Source organism: Lepidochelys kempii, chromosome 8 (genome assembly GCF_965140265.1).
Source record: "Lepidochelys kempii isolate rLepKem1 chromosome 8, rLepKem1.hap2, whole genome shotgun sequence".
In the NCBI taxonomy this organism is placed as follows: Eukaryota; Metazoa; Chordata; order Testudines; family Cheloniidae; genus Lepidochelys; species Lepidochelys kempii.
In genome coordinates this window covers 43167214-43189741 of record NC_133263.1, presented here as the reverse complement: position 1 = coordinate 43189741, position 22528 = coordinate 43167214, and positions in this window count along the sequence as shown.

Below are 22528 nucleotides of genomic sequence, written 5' to 3'. Positions count from 1 at the left end.
ACTCAACCTGTGCCCAGAGGTGTGGTGGGTGCTTCGTAGAACAAAGGGAAAAGGCTCTCTGGAGCTTCCAAGTAATCTATGGGTGATACCATGAGAGGCAGGAACAAAACAAAAATAGGGACGTGCACTTTCATAATGTAGTTTTCTCTTTGAAATGTTTTGTACACGGTGTTAGGCAGACAAAGTAGGCAAGGTACCATCTTTTGTTGAACCAACTTCTGTTGGTGAGAAGCAAGCTTTCAAGCTACACAGAGCTTTTCTTCAGGTCTGGGAAAGGTCTTCCGAGTGTCACAGCTAAATACAAGGAAGAACAGATTGTTTAGCATAAGCAGTTAGCACATATTTCAATGCTACAATCTGTTCCACCTTATAGTTAGCTGTGACACTCTGAGTGAATTTCCCAAACCGGAAGAAGAGCTCTGTGTAGCTTGAAAGCTTCTGTCTCTCACCAGTAGAAGTTAGTCCAATAACAGATGTTTCCTCACCCACCTTGTCTCTCTAATATTCTGGGACTGACATAACTACAACAACACTGCATGCTATGTAGGGTGCGACAAATCCATACGTTGTATGTGCTGACAACTAAATATTTGACTTTGATATTTAAAGACCAAATAGAAAGAGGCACCAGAGGTACACCACAAGTAGATTATTGTGCCAGCTGGACTCCTGTAACAACTGAATCCACAGATAGGCTAAAATGGCCAATTACCAAGAAGAAATATGCAGTCAAAGAAATACAGGCAAACTGCTGGTATATATGTGTGTAACCCATTCACCGCCCTGTACAAAGCCAATTTGCATATTCTGCTTTCAGCTGTGAAATGAATTGAGATGGGTGGGCAAGAGGCTCCCGAACAGTGTTAGAGCACCAGAATGACTGAGAGCTGAAAGTTGTCATTGCCCCTGAATTAGCATTGAAAAGGGATAAGGGTTTACATCGATTCATGTATTACACTCTGAACTCTCAGCCCTGCAAATTCACCTGTTCCCACAAGATTATTGACAGTAGGGCTGGGTGGGAAACCACAATTCAGTTTTGTGAAACAATGTTGAGATTTCAGCATTTGTTTTCATTCCACAATGGAACCAAACCAAGATCCTTGAACATAGTCTATGAAGCAACCAGAGAGAGACCCCCAGAATAAGCTGAGTGGGGGAGTAGGGCACTCATGTAGGATGAGAGCACTCCACATTCAAGTCTGTCCTCTGCCTGGGTCAGAGCAGGGACTTGGCTATGGATTGCCCGCATCCCAGCTGAGAGCCCTACCCTGGGGTGACTGGCTAGCTGAGAGTGGGTAACTCTCTAGTTTTAGCCAGGGAGTCGGTCCTGGACCTGGGAGAGGATACATGTCCGCAAAAAGTTTCGGTTTCAACAAATCAGCATTTTCCAGCAAAAATGATTTCACCCAAATGTTCCCAGCCAGCTCTAATTGCTCTCCCTTTGGATACAGCATGAATGTGTCACCCGGACATGCTGCCATAGCTTGTTACTAGTGCGTGTGCAAAGCAGCCCTGTTTAAACATTTACCTTTAATAAGAAACGGAGCTGGGAACAGTAAAGCTGCTTCTCTTGCAGACTTCTGAGGGCTTGTCTACACTACAAATGCTTTGTGCGTGTAGCTGTGCAGAGACACAACTTATTGTCAGCATAGTTAAACCATGTCCTGGACAACATAAGCTACACTGGTAAAAGGACTCCGGCCAGTATAACTGGCTCTACACTAGGGCTTTTGCCAGCAGAGCTCTGATAGCAACACTTCATAGTGTAGATAAGTCTGAGCAAAGCTAAAAACAGGAGTAGCAACTTCTCGGTGGAATTCAGCCTCCACTGCTTGACAAGGAGCCAGAGTACATCCCCAGCACAAGCCTGGTGCTCAGCAGAACTCCGGGGCAGCTGGGATCGTGTGTCTTTATACAAGGTGCCCACTCGCTGCTCTGCGTAGTAGAAGTTTAAAGCTGCCCACTTCAATGAAACATCTTTTTCAGCTCCTCATGCTAGTAACCTCCACTGATGTTCCTAGGAAGCATTTCGTTCTTACACCGGATTGTCTGCATTGTGGCATGTAAACTCCTCGGGTTACACCTGCAGAATATATCATCTGTCTGAGCCCAAGCTCTTTGGTGAGGATGTCCAGACTCCATATGGCACATCTATAGAGATAAATTCTACACCATATAGCAAGAAGTTTATTGACTCCTTAGAGTTTAGAGCTCTGAGATTCACATCTTCCTAGGAAATCATTTCAGAATTAACCAGCTGCCCTTCTAGGCCTCAGCTATGGCTCTATAGCCCTCTAGGGCTGCTAACAATCTGAAGCCTTAGGCTATTTTCTCCAGTCAGGATGTTAGACTCATCTGAAAGGGGAATCCCTCTTTTCCCAATCTCTCCTATTTCCAGCTGTCCCAGAAAAAATCTCACAAGCTCCAGCGGGAAAGGAATTTGCGAGCTCAGGTTGGGTTTATAATTAGAGCTTGCCAAGAAACAAAATTGCCGTTCCATGAAAAATGTTGAGTTTTTGGAATTTGATTCATTCCAAAATGGTCTGAAAAGCCAAAAATGCAAAATGTTCATGGAACTGAAATTCTACAATATTTCCATAGGGAATCATTGACATGACCCCTTGCTGGGCATGTTTGAGCTTTTTGGAAAGGCAATACACTCCCCAGTATTCCTGGCAGGCTCTGCTGATGAAAGAAACTCTCTGGGGAAGGCCAAGCTCCTCCCAGGGCATCCCACCCCTTGGAGGCTGGTGAGGGAGGGAGGGAGGAAGGGAGGGGTGTTTTACTGAAGCCAGAAGAGGATGCAGCTTACTTCCCTCCCTGTGTGCAGCCAGGATGCTGCCTACTCTCCATGCCCACCTTGCTCATGGGAGAAGCATGGGGTGCTGAGGGCACAGAGCCAGGGCCCAGAACGAAGCTGAAGGTGGGCCCACGGGGTAGGATCCCCCTCACCCTGTTGTACTATGGCTGCTTTAGGGCTAGTGATGCTCTGAGCATAGACTAGTGGGGGAGGGGAGTCGAGAGGCTAGGGGCACCCTCCCCTATCTCCTCACCCCTGCATTCAGCAGCTGCCAGAGAGCTCAGGGATCCCTTCTCACCAGAGAGCTATTTGCCCGGACGCCAGTCCACCAGCCCTTCTGTGTGGAACAGCCGCAGGAGAGGGACAAACTCAAGCTGGATCCTTGCGTTAATGAGACAAAGGTTTGTCAGGAGTGACTGGGAACCAAGCAAAAACACAGCAACACTCATTGTCGCTGTGAGTCACAAGGGCCCCTTGCCTGAATCTCTTCTCTTCCCAAAAAAGCCCCTGGCTGCTTCAGACCCTCAATTGCAGACCTACCATTGCAGGGTAGATCTCAGGCAGAATGAGTTTACAGCACTCTGAGCCCATGCAAGAGTGAGCAGATGCACAATACATGGTGTATTAAAGGCAAAGATGCCAGCATGAATGCAATTCTAAGCACTTGAATGTCAGCATTGTGCACATTTAAGGCTGGGTGCACAGCTTTAGCTCAGCTGTGATGCACATGGGACATATTTCATGGGACTTAAACAATATATTAATCTTTACACTTTAAAAGAAACAGGAATATATAATTTTACATGTGTAAGGGGACTGTTGCCCCCATACTAACATTCAGTGGGGGCGTTTTAGTTGCTAGCTCCCAGTACTAAAAGGGGGAAGGGTTGATGGGGAATCAGGACCCTGAGACTCACAGTCCCTAGGAAAAAGAAAAGGAGTACTTGTGGCACCTTAGAGACTAACCAATTTATTTGAGCATGAGCTTTCGTGAGCTACAGCTCACTTCATCGGATGCATCGGATTACTCTGAAACCAGTCCCTAGGAACAAAGGGGAGAAGTCAATGCTCCAGGTCAGCCTGAATGACAGGGCGGGCAGGCTTATCAGGGAGTCAGGAAGCCAGGGAGGTCCTGTCCTCCGTGTGAGCTGGAATTGCCTGGGTCAGATGGAGTGGGGCCGAGCGAAGGAGAAAACAGGGTCCCAAGCTGAACTGGAGAGCAGAGCTGTGCCAGATCCAGAGGGAGCAGACCCTGTCCTGGGAGCAGAGCTGCAGCCCCAAAGCCAGAGGCACAGCCCAGAGACAGCAGACTTGCCCTGGGAGCAGAGCTGCAGCAACCAGAGCCAGAGGGGCCAGAAAAGCAGCCCACGAAGCAGGTCAGTGCTGGGAGCAGAATCACAGAAGCAGCCTGCAGAGCAGACCTGTCCTGGGAGCAGAGCTATAGCAACCAGAGCCAAAGGGGCCAGGGAAGCAGCCCAGGGAGCTGGAGGCAGAGCAGCAGCCATGCTGAGGCAGAGTGGAGCTGGAGTTAAGACAGAGTGGAGCTGGAGCTGGAGCTGGGGCTGGAGAAGTCCAGAGCCGGGTGTCGTGAGCAGCTGGGGAGAGCGAGGGGGGACCCCGGGCAGTGGGCCCAACACAGGGCAACGCCTCAGCCAGGAGGTTCTGCAGACCAGACTCGGAGGGGGTTGGTAACCCTGACAAGGCGGGGGCAATGCTTGGAAGAAGGGCCCTGCCACCTAGAGCCTGAGAGCATATGGCCACCACCAGAGTGAGTGTCCAACCCACAGCATCCCTGCAGCAAAGCCAGGGCCTGAGAAGAAGGCCTGGGACATACAAGGAACAGACTGTGAACTGCCCTGACATTCCAGAGACACTGTTTGTGATGTTCCCTGCCACAGAGCAGGGTGATGTTTCCTTTAACCTTTCCCATTTTCCCTTATTCTTTTTAAAATTAATTGTTGATTTATGATAATTAACTTGCATTTGCTTCAAATTGTATGTAATGATCAGTGGGTCAGAGAAGTGCCCAGTACAGAGAGTGGGGACACCCTAGCCCCTGTCCTAGGTGACCACAGCAGAGTTGGGGATTGAGACCCCCAGGAATCCTGGGCCCAGCCTTGTTGGGATTACGAGGACGCTGCCAGACAGGAGCGTGGAAGGGGAGTCCTCAAGGGCAGGGAGGCCACTGGGTAAAGGAAGTGGGAGCAAGGACTCAGATCCTTTCGCTAGCCCACTTCACTGGGGTAGTGCAGAAGCCAGAAAAGTTCCCCACAATAGCAGGACTATTCCCCCGCTTACACATGCATGCAACACTGCTGTGGGAGCAGTCTTAATCCCTGGACTATGCCACGTTCCTGTGGAATTTCCTTGTCCCGCAACATAAATGTTGCATTGACATTAGGGTTTGGTGTTTAATGTCCCCATTATTTTAGGAAAGAAATCAAGTTCTTCATCTTGGAGAGTCTCAAAGCTCTGCCTGCTTCAGCAATGGAGCTGCTAAATGCCATTGTGCTAGAACAAGAAATTCACCAGATTTCCACTGGTGAAGCAGAGAGAGCCTAGAACCACAGGGACGATAGGAAAATCAAAAGAGGTATTGTCTTGTGATGTATAAAGTAACAATCACACAAGTAACTGGTCAGCAAACATGTCAAGAGATCATTTCAGCAAGGCAAAGGAAGAAGAAACCTGTTGGGAGTCATCTGGCCAAGAACAATCTAAATCATCTTCATCTGGAGTTACAGACCCTCATCACCTTCTGTAAAGGAGAGACCCCTTTCTTAGGGCATGGCACCAGGGGCTAAGTTCAGGCTCAGCTTCCAAGCACCTGCATATTTTGGCTTTAATTGCTTGGTCTGCCAACCTTAACAACGCACGAGTCCTTTTCCCCCTTTTGTACAACAGCCAAAATGTCTTTCCTACATTAGGACCACGCTGCAGTCATGGCATACGAGTCAATCCCACTGGGTGACCAACAGAGGACCCAAATCATAAAGCAGATAAACCTTTGGTGAGGGTCAGAACCACATAGTAATTATGTAAATCTCAAGTATCAGGGGGTAGCTGTGTTAGTCTGGATCTGTAAAAGCAGCAAAGAGTCCTGTGGCACCTTATAGACTAACAGACGTATTGGAGCATAAGCTTTCCTGGGTGAATACCCACTTCATCAGATGCATGTAGTGGAAATTTCCAGAGGCAGGTATAAATATGCAAGCAAGAATCAGGCTAGGGATAACGAGGTTAGTTCAATCAGGGAGGATGAGGCCCTCTTCTAGCAGTTGAGGTGTGAACATCAAGGGAGGAGAAACTGCTTTTGTAGTTGGCTAGCCATTCACAGTCTTTGTTTAATCCTGAGCTGATAGTGTCAAATTTGCAAATGAACTGAAGCTCAGCAGTTTCTTTTTGAAGTCTGGTCCTGACGTTCTTTTTGCTGCAGGATGGCTACCTTTAAATCTGCTATTGTGTGCCCAGGGAGATTGAAGTGGTCTCCCACAGGTTTTTGTATATTGCCATTCGTAATATCTGATTTGTATCCATTTATCCTTATACATAGTGACTGTCCAGTTTGGCCGATGTACATAGCAGAGGGGCATTGCTGGCACATGATGGCATATTTTACATTGGTGGACATGCAGGTGAATGAACCGATGATGGTGTGGCTGATCTGGTTAGGTCCTGTGATGGTGTCGCTGGTATAGATATGTGGGCAGAGCTGGCATCGAGGTTTGTTGCATGGATTGGTTCGTGAGTTAGAGTTACTATGGTGTGGTGTGTCGTTGCTGGTGAGAATATGCTTAAGGTTGGTTGGTTGTCTGTGGGCAAGGACTGGCCTGCCTCCCAAGGCCTGTGAAAGTGAGGGATTGTTGTCTAGGATGGGTTGTAGATCACTGATGATGTGTTGGAGAGGGTTTAGCTGAGGACTGTACGTGATGGCCAGTGGAGTTCTGTTGGTTTCTTTCTTGGGCTTGTCTTGCAGCAGGAGGCTTCTGGATACACGTCTGGCTCTGTTGATCTGTTTCCTTATTTCCTCGTGCAGGTGTCATAGTTTTGAGAATGCTTGGTGAAGATCGTGTGGGTGTTGGTCTCTGTCAGAGGGGTTGGAGCAAATGTAGTGTACCTCAGCGCTTGGCTGAGACAATGGATCGTGTGGTGTGTCCAGGATGGAAGCTGGAGGCATGAACGTAGGCATAGCAGTCGGTGGGTTTTCGGTATAGGGTGGTGTTAATATGACCATCACTTATTTGCACCATGGTGTCTAGGAAGTGGACCTCCTGTGTAGATTGGTCCAGGCTGAGGTTGATGGTGGGGTGGAAGCTGTTGAAATCGTGGAATTCTTCCAGGGTTTCCTTCCCATGGGTCCCGATGATGAAGATGTCATCAGTGTAGCGTAGGTAGAGAAGGAGAGTGAGTGGACAAGAGCTGAGGAAGTGTTGTTCCAGGTCAGCCATAAAAATGTTGGCATATTGTGGGGCCATGCGGGTGCCCATACAGGAGCCACTGGTCTGGAGGTATATATTGTCACCAAATTTGAAATAACTGTGCGTGAGGATAAAGTCACAGAGCTCAGCAACCAGTTGTGCTGTGGCATCATCAGGGATAGTGTTCCTGACAGCTTATATTCCATCTGTGTGTGGGATGTTTGTGTACAGAGCCTCTACATCCATGGTGGCTAGGATGGTGCTTTCTGGAAGATCACCAATACACTGTAGTTTTCTCAGGAAATCAGTGGTGTCACGGAGATAGCAGGGAGTGCTGGTGGTGTAGGGTCTGAGTAGACAGTACATATCTGGACAGTCCTTCAGTGAGAGTGCCAATGCCCCGAGATGATGGGGCGTCCAGGATTTCTGGGTTTGTTGATCTTGGGTAGTAGATGAATAGCCCTGGTTGGGGCTCTAAGGCTATGTTGATTTGTTCCTGGGTTAGTGTAGGGAGTGTCCTGAGTAGATGGTGCAGTTTCTTAGTGTATTCCTCAGTGGGATCTGAGGAAAGTGGCCTGTAGAATTTGGTATTGGAGCGTTGTCTGGCAGCCTCCTTTTGGTAGTCAGACCTGTTCATGATGACAACAGCATCTCCTTTATCAGCTTCTTTGATTATAATGTCAGGGTTGTTTCTGAGGCTGTGGATGGCATTGCATTCTGCACGACTTGAAGCAAGCGGTGTTGTTTTTCCACAATTTCTGCCTGTGCACGGCGGCGGAAGCACTCTATGTATAGGTCCAGACTGTCATTTCTACCCTCAAGAGGTCTCCCCACCCCCACCCAATACCAGTGCATGCTGGCGCTGTTATATGGGCTGACTGGGGAATGGGAGATGTGCACCTCACTGGGGCAGGAAGGGAATGTTCCCCAGCGCACAGGGGTTTGATGCCAGCCCCCGTGCACCATGCATCTGAATGGGGCTGCGGATTAGCAGGAGCCACTGGAGTGATGAGACTCATTCAGACCATCCAGAAGGGCTAGGTGCCAGGAGTGCCAGCTCCTAGCCCAGGATCCACAGAGAGGATTCAGGGGCCCAGAGACATGGGACAGGGGAGCGGGCAGGGAGAAGCAGTTTCCTTTGCTTGAGGATGTACATCATGCATTCCATGGGCAGAGCAGTGACTTTCCTGCCCCCTCCTGCTCGGCTGGATGCTAATGGGCTCCCAAAAACACTGAGCTCCCTTGATTCCCAGTGCAGAAAGAAGGCAACAAAAAGCTCTCTGTCTGAAAGCAAGGGCAGCGTGACAGCCACAGAGACGAGGCAGCTTCCCAGCCTTTCCTGCTCCCTGGGTCCCACTCACCTCCTTGGGGAAGGAACAAGTAGGGAATCAGAGCCCAGCAGCAGCCGCATTGTCCCCAAAGGAGGAGCTGCTGGGATGAAGGAACAGGAAGCAAGCTGGGGGAGCAGCATGGGAACTGCCCCCTCACACTGTGCACTCACCCACTCTGAGCCTGGGGCGTGGGATGGGAAACCAATTCACTGCTGTGATCCCACTGCTCTGTTCCCAAGTGGTGTTAACCCAGACCTGGGAGAGTTTGTGTCCCCTGCTCTGTTTCCCGGCTCCCTGCAGAGCAGAGAGGGACCCTCAGCACCCCCCTGGCTGGCAGGTTCCCACTATGAGGGAGCAGTCATAGTGCATCAGGCCGGGAGCACTGTTGCTAGCTCCTAGAGTGCCAGGGAAAGTGGCTTTTCCCTCTAGGGGGATGGGGCTGACCGTTAGAACTGGGGAGGGGTCGTTCTGCGGGGGTCTCATTATGGCCACGTCTACATTAGGAGCACTTTGCCAGGGTAGCTGCACCAGGACACTGGGCTGTGAAAGCGCTTTGGGGAGCTTGCAGCTTCTACCAACAATACCGAGCCTCCGCCGGGCTTGCTTATTGCAGCCCCTCCCCCAGGGGACACGAGATAGACCAGAAAAGAGTAGTGTGGATGGTAGAATTGCATCTACTCTGGGGGCATTTGGCTACACAACCCTGCCAGTCACATGCCATCTCACTGCGAGCAACCTCTGTAGCATGGATATGGCCTCTGGAAGAAAAAGGGAGTAGTCTGATCTGGCTGCTGTTGTCTTCAGCCATCTGACCCAATGCTACAGGCACATGGGTAGGACCCTTTCCTGCCCCGGGTTCTGCTTCTTTGCTCCTTGTTTTCTGTTCTGTGCAGAAGCATTGGGTTTCCCCTGCTTTTGACAGACTCACAAAGCTGAACAATTCAAGGCTCCCCAGTGTTTGAGATCCGCTTGCTGTGGGAAGGGGACTTGTGTGGGGCGGGGGGAGGAATCATGGAGCCTGTTTTGGCTTCCTGACTCTGTGGGTGAGTGGGAACTGGCCCCAGCATGAGTTAGAGCAGCCTCCAGTCGTCTCTAGTTTGTGCCCATGGCGTATGGGCCTTAAGAGTCCATACAGGAGCTGAGAATTGGTTGGATGGGTTGGAGCCCAACCCCGTTTCTGACACGCCTCCTCTCCCCCCATGTGCCTCCTGTGCCCATGAGGGGGTGACAGTATGCCTGCTGAGAGCTCCCCCTGCTGGTGGAATTCAGTATGGGGGTCTAAAACTAAAACAAAGTCCCTCCCAGGCCTGCATTTCTATGATGTATGATGAAATTAGATCACAATTCCCCACCAATCAACAAAAGCCTGGCTTGACAAAGCGCTGGCTGGGACGATTTAGTTGGGGTTGGCCCTGCTTTGAGCAGGGGGTTGGACTAGATGACCTCCTGATGTCTCTTCCAACCCTAATCTTCTATGATTCTATGAATTCTCATTGGGCAAGTTAGGTGCAGAATCCCTGAGTGGCACAGAACAGCAGGATTGGAAATAGGAAACTGGCCCTCAGCATCCAGCTGCAGCCCCAGCCCCAGCAGAACACATATAGAGGGGACCCCGGCTAGCATGCTGCTCTCTTGCTGGAGGCTGTAGCTGTATCCTCATTGCCGGGGGCCATGAGCACCCTCAGAGGGCCAAATCCTCAGTCAGCATAAACTAGCGTTGTTCCATGGCAGTCCATGTAGCTTTTCCTGTTTACCCCATCTGAGAATCTGGCCCACAGATTCCAGTGGAGCTGCAGCAATTACACCAAGTGAAGATTTGACCCTGAATCTTCAAAAGAGTTTTTCAAGGCAGCACTAGTGATCCCTTCCTAAAAATGACCAGAGGGAAATCTGCTGGGGTCACCAAGCGACACAGCCATGTGAGTCGCATTGGAAACAGACACATCTTGGCTAAACAATACATTGTTCACAATGAATTATTTGTAGTTTTTGACCAGCCTGACAGATGATCAAACAATATTCACCACAACATGGGCACTGAGGATGGCTGAAGAGCAGCAGATGGAAGTTTTTGATTCTCACTATCTTCAGTGGCTTCATATTCAACATCAGGATAAGCTCAGCAATGAGGATATTTGTAGCTGAGCCCAGCAACTGCCTCCATCAGCGCTGGTTCCATTTTGGTGGCTTTCCTGGCATGGATATACTATTAGGATGGAAGACCAACAAATTATGGTGATCCTATGGGTACCAAAGCTTCGGTGGTGCAATAAGATCACCAATGATGGACATAGACCGAATCTCCAGCCAGACCACCTTAAGGACCTAGCTAGAGATCAAGCCAGTGGCACTCAGTCTGCAAGAAGCCTACACCCCTTTGCTGATAAGATATTGGGGCTAGGACAAGAAGAAATCAGCTTAGTTCGCAGTAAGGGAGATTCAGGTTAGAAAAAGGAAAAAGCTTTGTAAGTATAAGGGTAGTTAAGCTCTGGAACAGGTTACCTAGGGAGGTGGTGAAATCCCTGTCATGGGAGGGTTTTAAGAAGAGGTTGGACAAAGTCCTCTCTCAGGAATCATCTAGGGTTTACTTGGTCCTGCCTCAGTATGGGGAACTAAAACTAAAACAAAGTCCTCCCCCCAGGCCTGCATTTCTATGATGTGTGATGAAAGAATTCACATTTTCCCCACCAATCAGCAAATCAGTTAGTCACAAACCTCTCAAATTATTCAGCCAGCACCAGTATGGAAAATTGTTAGGTTTTTGGCACTTCGATACCTAGCTCATGTGTGCTTTCAAAGATGCATCTGCAAGTTCTGTTCAGCTGATTTTTAACCATTCAAATGACCTGCAGAGTCAACTCAAAGTCCAAATCCCCTGGCTGGTGTTCTGCTCCAGAGAGACTGGAACACGGGAGAAAGAAATACCCATTGGAAAAACATGAGTGAAAAAAATGCAAATGGTGATGAGTGGGAAAGACAAGGAAACTCTAATGGAAAAGATCAACTCAAAGCACACTGTGTCAGGGGTGGGGAAAGATTGTTTCTGGTGCATAGCAGGTCTATGTCTATCACACAGCACATCCATTTATCCAGTGTACTGTCTGGCTCCCATTACAACAGTAGCTGAGCACTTTGCAGTCTTTAGTGTGTCTAAACACCCCTGTGAAGCAGGGCAAAGCTATTATTCCCAATGTATGGGTGGGAAACTGAGGCACAGAGAGATTTGTTGTTGTTGTTGTTATGGCTTGTCTGCATGGAAAGATTTCCCCAGTTATACCCATGTAAGGATATTAGTATAGTTAAACCAATCTATTTATACCAGTCTACTCTTATTCTGGTGTAAAGATGGCATTTTTGTCATTGTTTTAGTTTAAACCCCTGCCAAAGTGAAGTAAGTTCAACCAGAAAGAGCCACGCTCACTCTGGGTCCACAGGGAGCCATGCTAGTATAACTAGATCAGGTTAAATTCACACCTTGGCTTAGGCTGTGATACCTTTCCATGTACACAAGCCCTGCATGACTTGCGCAAGGTCACACAGGAAGTCCATGGCAGAGCAGGGAACTGAACATGAACCTCCTGGGGTTCATGCTAGTGCCCTAAGCACAGGGCCATCCTTTGTCCAAGGTACCCCCGGCCCCCACCCTTTCAATTCTTCATTGTAAACAGGGACTCACCAGCAAGTGGGTGTGTGTCCAGTGGGGTCCTGCAGGGATTGTTTCTTCACCCTACACTATTTAACAGCTTTATCAAGGACCTGGAAGAAAACATAAAATCATGGATAAAGTTTGCAGATGGCACAAAGATGGGGAGAGTGGTAAATAATGAAGAGGGCAGGTCAAGCTGGATGCTTTGGTAACCTGGGTGAAAGCAAACAATAGGCATTTTATTACAGCCAAATGTAAATGCATACACCTAGAAACAAAGAGTATAGGCGACACATACAGGCTGGGGGACTCTATCCTGGGAAGCAGTGACTCTGAAAAAGATTTGGGTGTCAAGATTGATAGACAGCTGAACATGAGCTCCCAGTATGATGTTGAAGCCAAAATGGCTAATGGACATTTAAACAGGGGAATCTTGAGTAGGAGTAGAGAGGTTATTTTACGTCTGTATTTGGCATTGGTGAAACTGCTACTGGAAGACTGTGTCCAGTTCTTGTGTCCATACTTCAGTAAAGCTGTTGATAAATTGGAAACAGTTCAAAGAAGAGCCACAGAATAGATTTAAGGATTGGAAAACTTGCCTTATTGTGATAGACTGAAGGAGCTCAATCAATTTAGTTTAACAAAGAGAAGGCTAAGGGGTGACTTGATCACAGTCTATAAATCCCTACATGGGGAACAGAAATTTAATAGTAGAGGGCTCTTCAGTCTAGCAGAGCAAGGTCTAACATGATCTAATGGCTGGAAGTTGAAGCTAGACAAATTCATATTAGAAATAAGGTGCAAAGTCTTAATAGTAGGAGTGATTAACTATGGGAACAATTTCCGAAGGGCTATGGTGGATTCTCCCCACTGGCAATTTTTCAGTCCAGATGGGATGTTTTTCTGAAAGCTCTGCTCTAGCTCACACAAGAATGAATTCAGGGAACTCCCATCGCCTGTGTTAGGCAGGAGGTCAGACTGGATGATCACAGAGGTCTGTTCTAGCCTTATGATCTAAGAATGTGTTTCTTTTGATCAAGTGACAATCCTTAGGTTTAAACCACATTGGAAAGGTGCATAAGTCAAACAGGTTATGTGCACCCCCCTCTCCCCCCCCCGGTGAACTGAGATGGAAGCCTATCATGAGTGGACTGAGCCCTAATTCCTCTTCAAGGGGCCATCCACCCCCTGCTGGGGTCCATTGAAATGCCACAATGCTTCAGGATGCTCAAAAACCCATGGCAGCAAAAGCACCAGAAGCTGGCACCTCATCTCAGAGCTAGTGCCCAGGCATTCCTGACCTCCCTGCATCGCCTATTGCAATGCGGCATGGGCTCGGCTGTGACTTTACCTCTCGCCCCATGTAAGGAGCGCATCTGGCTGTGTTGCCCCAGGAACAGAGCCTCAAGTCCCCGTCTCTTCTCTGGTTACCCCTAGATCTGCCTCTAACAGAGAGGGAAAACTCCCCTGCCATGCCTCAGGCTGACTTGGCTGGGGGCCAGAGCATGGGGCTACCTGAAGTCTCCATTCACTCCATGCCCATCTGTACAGGGAGGAGGAATAACCTCATGGAGCCTGTGCCCCTGCCCCCAAAGAGCAGTGATCCAGATAAGCCACTCTGTAAGCTTTGCACCCCCTAGCTCCCCACGTGACACTGGAAGGACAAGTCAGGATCTTGCTCTTTAGCTGGGAACGGAGCTGCACATCCTGAAAACGCTCAGTCTGGTACAACATGCAGTTGCCCATCTGTGTAGCAAGAAAGGGCACTGCCTTCCCTTGGCCCGGTGGCTCCACTCTCTGCATTCCTGTGAACATAAGGCCAAGCAAAGGTCTCTCCTGATACTCAAAGTCATGCATGGGAATGGGATTGGCCCTGGATACTGGACACATCCTTGCTCCCCCACCCTGTGGCTATCACCTCCCAGGACAGCTACCTTCCACTGCAACCAGGAACTTGCTGATCAATAAGGGAGTGGCCGGGGACAGCAGGAGGCAGACTTTGTGATTCATGTCCCCACAGGATCATGGGCCTTGCCCTGTTCATCCCTAGGAGCAGAGCTTACCACTAGGAGTGAGGCCCAGGAAGCTGAGCCACTGGGACTGGCTACAAGCGCCCTTCTTTCCTGGCCCGTGTGGGGGCAGGGGGTTTGGCACTGCAGGAGCACGGGCAGAGGGAGTGAAGCTGGGCTGCCTGGAGGGCCTGGCAAACACTCACCCTCCAAAGCAATCAGTAACAAACTGAACAGCAGTGAGCCTTTGCGTTGAGTGTGTGGGCAAGGAAGGAGGGTGAGGGGTATTACTCGATGCTGGGAGGAGTTAATGCTGCAGCAGGATTTCCAGATGCCTGGTGTCGATTCTGGTCCTGTTTAGCTCATTTCTCAGTAATATGTTCATGCTCATTTCTCACAGCATGAACATATTACTGCTTTGCACAGTGTTAGTACCAGGATATCAGAGAGATCTCTCTGCCATTGCTGGGCATCCTGGAGCTTAACGTAGCACTGACTGCCTGGCAGTGTAAATTCCTAAGGCCAGAAGGGAGCATTATGATCATATAGCCTCGTCTCCTGCCTCCTCCTAATCAGTGAATTCCACCTGCTGACCCCTGCACCAAGCCATCCCTTGTGGTGCAGCTAGGGCATGGCCCCAGGGCTTGAGCATCTGATTGGATTACGCTCACCACATGGACACAGTTGATTTTCTAATTTACCTCCATACTTTTATTCAGCTCCCCAGATTCGCTCCTTTCATTACATGAGCACCCCGCATACAGCAAAGGGGTAATTCAATAGGAACACCTACTCGATGTGGCTGTAACCCTATTCCCCCTTAGCCCACATACCATCTGACTCAGGAGGAGGTGTGGGAGAGCATCCGTCTCTTCCCTACGGTGTTCTCTGCCAGGCAGGTGACATTGTGCAGTGTAACCAAAGACCTTCACACTGCTACAGCTACACACAAGGGAGCAGTTCAGCAGCTCTGAGTTTGTTAACATTTTAGTAATTAAAATCTCAGCCTCAGAGCGCCACTGGCAGCTTTTGTGACTAACGAAGTGTTGGTGAGTGTTCCAAACTGTGGCAAAGCGCAGTGTGATGAGCCCACCAGACTGATCCTGTGCTTGCACACATTGGACTAACGCAGGACTGACGGCAGTGGCGTAACACGCAGGTGACATGCGTGACAGTGAGCTCAGAATCAGGCCCATTCCTTTGGGTTTGTACTAATGTTCTAATGGCACTGGCCTGCGGGACAACCCCCCTTGTACAGTGTCTGGAGATCTATGGTGGGGAGCACTAGCTCAGGGCTGGGTGTTATCACTATTCTTCCCCATTACTCTCACGCTGGAAGTGGGGAGGGAGTGTGTATACTGACAGGGGTGCAGACCGCAGCTCACCTTTGACCCAAACCAGACCTGCAGGCCCACATGGCCAAGCTTCAGCCCCTCCCCTCTCCTACTCCCCCATGGCAACAGCAACACTGTCAAGGCTAATTCCCCACTCTGGCACTTTGAGTGAAGAAGGTGTGTGTGACGTTGCACTCTATATGATTTTATAAAAATATGCTAATGAGCGTGAATATAATGTACCTTGAATATGCTTCATGTGTAAGGTCTCTTGTAAGGTGTCATTACAAAGCTTATAATCTACTGAGTGTGGTCATCCTATTTGTATAAATGTATCACTCTTGTATCTGAAACTAGAAATATGAAATATAACTCTGAAGTCCTATTGTTATTATGCAAAGTGTGGGCCATTAATGGTGGTTTGGAATCTTAATGGCTCCCATTAACCAGGACAATTACCTGTAGATGGCTCTGTTTTACTTGTAAGTCTTCCTGTATACCTGTGGGCTGGCAAGTGGGTAATGAAGTCTTACAGTGACATGTGATCATGTCACCTGAACTGGAATCCATCTTTAACCTGGTGCTTTTCCATTGAGAAGGAGGGGTGGGAACCCAGAGGGACAAAGGATTCCCGCCTTATGCAAAAGTTATATAAGTGGGTGGAACAGAACAAAAGGGGTGGCCATCGTGAGAAATCCCCTAGCTACCACCTGAGCTGGAACAACGGCTATACCAGAGGAAAGGATTGTGCCCAGACTAGGAAGGCGTCCAGTCTGTGAAAGAAATTTATTGAAACATCTGTGAGGGTGAGCTTTTATCTGTATTCAGTTTCATTACTGTACTAGACTTAGACTTGCATGTTCTATTTTATTTTGCTTGGTAATTCACTTTATTCTGTCTGTTATTACTTGGAACCACTTAAATCCTACTTTCTGTATTTAATAAATCACTTTTTACTTATTAATTAACCCAGAGTATGTATTAATACCTGGGGGGAGGCAAGCAGCTGTGCATATCTCTCTATCAGTGTTATAGAGGGTGAACAATTTATGAGTTTACCCTGTATAAGCTTTATACAGGGTAAAACGGATTTATTTGGGGTTTGGATCCCATTGGAAGTTGAGTATCTGAGTGTTAAAGACAGGAACTCTTCTTAAGTTGCTTTCAGTTAAGTCTGCAGCTTTGGGGCAAGTGGTTCAGACCCCGGGTCTGTGTTGGAGCAGACTGGAGTGTCTGGCTCAGCAAGTCAAGGTGCTGGAGTCTCAAGCTGGTAGGAAAAGCAGGGGCAGAAGTAGTCTTGGCACATCAGATGGCAATCCCAAGGGGGTTTTTGGATCCAACCCGTCACAGTGTGGGCCTGCAAGGATTCTAAAAATTAATACTGGCCACTCCAGGCTTGTATTAAACTCCCAAGGTTACAGCTTTTCTCTGACCTTGGATTGGTAGATGCTGCCACCACCCAAGTGCAGAACCCCTGTGAGAGCCCAGGAAGGTGCACTTCCTGTGGGGTACCCTCAAGGCCTTTCACCCCACCCCCCACCCCACCTTGGAAAGAGCTGAGAAAAATAAAGGGAAATCAGCTGTTGCCACCAGCTAATTAAACAACATGTGCACAGAGCTCTTAAGACATAAAAATCCAATCCTGTTCTTTAAAAAGGTAAATTTTATTTAAAAAAAAGAAATAAAATACATCTGGGAACTCAGGCTATTGCTAGAGTTTAAAAGAGCAACTACAAGGATTAAGCACCAAGAATAGCTTTCTTGAGGTCCAGCTTAAAGGTTACAAGCAAAACAAAAGCACCTGGGGTTAGCACAGAGGATTCCACAAGCCATAACGAAATAAAAGGGATAAACCTAACCGCGTTTTCCTAGACATTTCCTGATCTACTTACATATCTGGGGTTTTAAATGAGTAGTTTCTAGGTATGATACTGATGATTTTTTCATATCTGACCCAAGCTTCTTACAGCATAGCTGCAGCCCCATCCGCCTCTCCCCGGGAGAACAACAACAGACAGACAAAAGGGGAGTCTTTTCAATTTTAAAAAGTTCTAGCCTTCCCACTGGCTCTTTTGGCCAGGTGCCCACTCACTTCCTTTTACCTATGGATAGCAGTGAGACTTTTTAACCCTTTACAGGTAGAGCAATTAGAAAACAGCTACTAAGAGGGATTTTATAGCTACTGGCTGGCTCGGTGTCCATAAAAGGAAGATCACCCTCCCTCCTTTCATTTATCACAAACACATTGCGCTCCTCCCTAGGCCACATACCAGTGCCCCTGCACCACTGGGCAAGCTAGGGGGCATCTAATCCCCATTGCCCTTTGCCTGTGGCTTCTTCCAGGCCCAAGGAGTTGAGGGACAGCTATATTAGCCTGTCTTCAAGCCTCGGGTAACTCCACAGGGGACATTTAATGCAAATTATGGAATGAAATAATTTGCATATTTGCAAATAATCTCTCCTTCCTCATTCTGGCCCATCCCTTTTCAGACCTTTCCCACTTGTGAGTCTGCAGCCCTTCCCCTCCTTCCCTACCAGCTCCACCACCTCCCCAGGGATTGCAGCAGTGGGAGCTACGGAGAGGCCAGGCACCACAGCAGCCCCTGATGGCCATGGACGGGCATACTGGAGCTGGATGTGGGAGCATCTCAGCTGGGCTGTTGGAATGTGGGACAGGGCAGCCACAATGTACTGTCACATAAGGGGCTGGACACTAGGTAGCCTTGCCTGCTTCCCAGTGTCTCCCACGGCTCAACGGAGGAAGCAGGAATCCTGCTTTCCTCCAATTCACAGCACCTCTACCTACCCTGCAGAGAAGTGGAAGGGACTCTCTGTCCCACTCCCACCCAGCTCTGGGCAAGGCTGCAGGACGGCTGTACATGGTATGTGGGTGTGTATGGACACAGCACTCTCACACCCATCCCAGAGTGGCTGGGAAATAGGGTGTATGCCTGCTTCCAGAGCACGGCACTCGTGTGCTGCCATCATCCTTGGCATGAATGTGATATCATCGCGCAAGGGTAGGAGCTGAGGAAGCGACACACCGTGCTATCGAGTCCAAAGTCAAGACACAGCAATAGTGGAAGATCTCCCCTTTCTTCCCTCTCGTGCAGCGCAGTGTTACCTGTCACTAGAGAGAGCATGACATGGCTGGCACCAATGGGCTCTGGGCTCCAGGCTCTGATCTCACAGCACTGTACAGATGGTGTGATGCCAAGGCCTTCAGAGAAGTGGCTATGACTTTACATGGGTGTCTTGTCCCGTGTCCCTTTAATGCTGCAACAGAGCAGGCTTTGAAATGTAATGGCATCGGTTTGTTTGCAGTCGCCCAGGGCTACATTGTGCCTGCCCAGGCCAGTGAAGGCTCTCCTTGCACTCTCCTGCCTGGACTACTCAGTTACATGGAGTACGAGACATGCCTGCAACCTCCTTCCCCAGAGCAGGTGAGCAGGAGTGCAGGCAGGGGCATGGGCCCCCCAGAAATCAGTGGGTTCACAGAGCTCCTCTGGGGCTGCGGTGGGGAAAGCAAGCTCCTCTGGCCCCTGGGTCCATGGCAGGGTCACATAGCTTTTCCAGCCCCCAGGCCACAGCGGGGGCACAGAACATGCCCCTCCAAAAGAGGTCAAATTTAAATTCCTGCACTTGCCCCTGGCTGCAGGGGAATGGGCGGAGCCTAGGATTCATGCCCCATGTGTGCTGGCCTGCATAACTGAACCAGCATTGAGGGCAGGAGGCTCATCCTTAGCTCCTGGTTTAGGCCAGTAGCAAATTACTACCCCAAGGGGACTGTGCCTCAGAGGGGGGTCTCTGCGACAGCACTCCCTGAAGCGACACAAGCTAACAGCCCACTGCAGTGAAATAATTATATATTTCAATAAGGGTGTTTCAAAAAAACTGCAAACCCAGCTGAGCACATCATCTTCAAACTTCAAAAACCAAACTCTCCCTGGGAAACAAGCTGTTTCACAAAGTGACTGGAAGCCTCTGAAAAGAGGAGATTAAACCAGAAATGCCTCTTAATGTCAGAGAGAAGAATAGATGCATCCTGATTAAATACCGGGAAATAAAACCCACGAGGCCTGGCACAGTTGATCCAGCGGTGCCAAACACAGGAAGAGCCAGTGAAGGATTACCCCTGTGCATGAAGAATCCATTTCAGCAGGATATCAAACTGGGGACTTTTGCATCCAAAGCTGTGACACTGCCTGTCAGGAGAATGGAGTCACCAAAGTTGTCATCAGGGACTCATTTTCCAGGGACTCATCTCCAAGTGAGCCAGGGCTCTGGGGCTGCAGAATGTTGTGTGTGCTCCTGTTCTATGTGCTTTTTGGGTATATATCATGAGCATGTTCGTGATCCAGGACTTGGATCTTGTACCTCATGTTAATCTCATCATGGCGTATATACACCTCTACGCTACCCATGGGAGAAAAGCAAATGGTCTGGAGAATTCAGAAGGATGGATGCTTCTCTGAACCAATAGAGGCCCCAGTGAAACTACTACTAGCATTTGTTATTTGAATTGGGGTAGCACTAAAGGTCTCAGTCAGGACTGGGCCTCTGTTGTGCTAGGGGAGTGGCACAGTACAACAGAGGTATGGGTGTCTGTTACTGTACATCACAGGAGGGCAGGGGAGAGGAGCATGGAAAGGAGCAGGCAACAGACAGACATAGAGGGGAAGGAGAGAAGGGACAGGGAGATGGGGACAATAATATAATACTTGGTTCTTTGAAAGGGCCAATTTCACAAAGTTGAAAACAACTATTAGCCAAATCAGCCTGGATGAAGAATGGAAATGGAAATGTGAATAATAATCGGGAACTTTAAAAACATTTGACTAGATGCCCCAAAGCCATTAACCCACAATCGGGAAAGAAGGCTACATTGGTTCAAAAATCAGCCTGGCTTAGAGGGGAAGCAAAAGCAGCAATAATAAATAAATATATAGCTAAATAAAATTTGGATAGAAGGAAAGTTGATAATTATGAATATAAATGAGAAGTTAGAAATTGTAGAAAATTGGTAAGGGAAGCAAAAGGACATAAGATAAGCCTGATGGCCAGAAGAGTTTAAGACAATAAGAAGGATTTTTAAGTATACTAGGAACAAAAGAATCCCTAGCAATGGTCCATTACTAGATGGAAATGACAGAATTGTCAACAATAATGCAGAAAATGCAGAGTGCTCAATAAATATTTCTGTTCTGTATTTGGGAAAAGACAGATGATGGTAAATATCAGATGATGATGAAATGCTTTCCACTTCCAACAGTAACTTAGAGGGATGTTTAAAAACAGCTACTAAAGTCAGACTTTTTAAATCATCAGGTCCAGATAACTTGCATCCAAGAGTTTTAAAACAGCTAGCTAAAGAGCTCTCTAGACTATTTATGCTGATTTTCAATAAGTCTTGGAAAACTGGCAAAATTCCAGAACACTGGAAGAAAGCTAATGTTGTTGTCCCAATATTTAAAAAAGGGTAAATGGGGATGACATGGATAATTATAGGCCTGTCAACCTGATACCAATCCTGGGCAAAATAATGGAATGGCTGATATGGGACTTAATAAAGAATTAAAAAATGGTAATATAGATTCATAGATATTAAGGTCAGAAGGGACCATTATGATCATCTAGTCCAACCTCCTGCACAACTCTGGCCACAGAATCTCACCCACCCACTCCTGCAAAAAACCTCACCTATGCCTGAGGTACTGAAGACCTCAAATCGTGGTTTAAAGACATCAAGGAGCAGAGAATCCTCCAGCAAGTGACCCATGCCCCATGCTACAGAGGAAGGCGAAAAACCTCCAGGGCCTCTTCCAATCTGCCCTGGAGGAAAATTCCTTCCCGACCCCAAATATGGCGATCAGCTAAACCCTGAGCATATGGGCAAATCAGCAAGGGTTTATGGCAAAATAGATCATGTCAAACTAACTTGATTTTTTATGAGATTACAATTTTGTTTGATAAATGTAATAGTGTTGATGTATATACTTAGACTTATGTAGGGCATTTGAGTTCATACCACAGGGTATTTTGATTACAAAACGAGAACTATACAAATTCAACTCCCAAAAGAGCTAATGCACTCCCTGGCTCTAGAAACAGGGGAATCTGGAGTAGGAGTAGGGAGGTTCTATTATCTCTGCACTTGGCACCAGTGCAACCACTGTAGCTCATGAAAGCTCATGCTCAAATAAATTGGTTAGTCTCTAAGGTGCCACAAGTCCTCCTTTTCTTTTTGCGAATACAGACTAACACGGCTGCTACTCTGAAACCTACAGGAATACTGTGTCCAGGGCTGGTGCCCACAATTCAAGAATGATGTTGAAACATAGGAAAGGATTCAGAGAAGAGCTATGAGAACAATTAGAGGATTGGAAAACCTGCCTTATAGTGAAAGACTTAAAGAGCTCAATGTATGCCACTTATCAAAGAGAAAGTTAAGTTGTGACCTGATCATAGTGTATAAGTTCCTATGTGGGAACAGAAATTTGATAATGGGCTCTTCAATTGAGTAGACAAGGTATAACAAGAACCAGGGGCTGGAGGCTGAAACTAGACAAATTCAGTCTGGAAATAAGACATCATTTTTTAACAATGTGGGTTATTAACCATGGAACAACTGACCGAGGCATGTGGTGGATTCCCCATCACTGGCAAAGTTTAAATCAAGACTAGATGTTTTTCTAAAAGCTCTGCTCTAGTTCAACGACATGTATTGGACTTGAAGCAGAAATTAATTCAGAGAAGTCCCATGGCCTTTGTTATGCAGAGGTCAGAGCAATGATCACTGTGGTCCCTTCTGGCCATAACAAGCTATGGGATGGCAAGGTATGGCAGGGAAGATGAGAGGGCATGTGTGTAGGGGATGCAGTGGGAGTAAAAAGGACCAGCGCTGGCACAGAGTGTAGGAGGGGAAAGGTGGAGTCTTCTAGCCATGTTAAAACGTTTAAAGGTGTCTAGATGGAAAGCTGTGAGCAG